Below are 472 nucleotides of genomic sequence, written 5' to 3'. Positions count from 1 at the left end.
ACATCAGCTGGAAACCGTACCTGAACCACCAAGGTTTGGGGTCCAAGTATCCCATGCTATGAAACAGCTTTTGGATTAACACTGCTTTGCAAATCATCTCCAGCTCTGAGGTCCTCCCTGCTCACAGTACCCTTCCTGCCCTCTGGCCTGAATTGCATAAAGACTGTACTGATGATATTTTTGGTAAGGTTTCTATGCATGTCACTGAGTCCCCGTAACAGGGGACTATTACGACCATATTAGCCAGCACAGACTGGCCAACGCTATGCACTGACCAAAACTGGACACCCCTCTTTGGATTTGGGGCCTCAAGGACACTTGCCCTTTCAGAGTTTGGGCATTTGGAAGTATTAACCTCATGACTGCTCATTTGTCTTGAAGCATCTGGCCATGGCTGGTCTTCCTAAGCCCCTTCTATACCACAATTCTTGGTGTTACATAGGGAGGTGCCAATGTCCTGGCCTTCCTGGAC

General features: G+C 48.5%; 1 long non-coding RNA gene across 1 annotated transcript in view; it reads right to left on the bottom strand.

Moving 5' to 3' along the window:
* LOC111726910 overlaps positions 1 to 472 on the bottom strand; it is a 12,488-nt gene that overhangs the window by 11,628 nt on the left and 388 nt on the right. The window lies entirely within an intron of this gene.

Source organism: Otolemur garnettii, unplaced genomic scaffold, assembly GCF_000181295.1.
Source record: "Otolemur garnettii isolate 467f Iridium unplaced genomic scaffold, OtoGar3 scaffold00086, whole genome shotgun sequence".
Taxonomy (NCBI): Eukaryota; Metazoa; Chordata; class Mammalia; order Primates; family Galagidae; genus Otolemur; species Otolemur garnettii.
The sequence above is the reverse complement of the archived record's forward strand: the minus strand, read 5'-3'. Positions and strand labels throughout refer to the sequence as shown.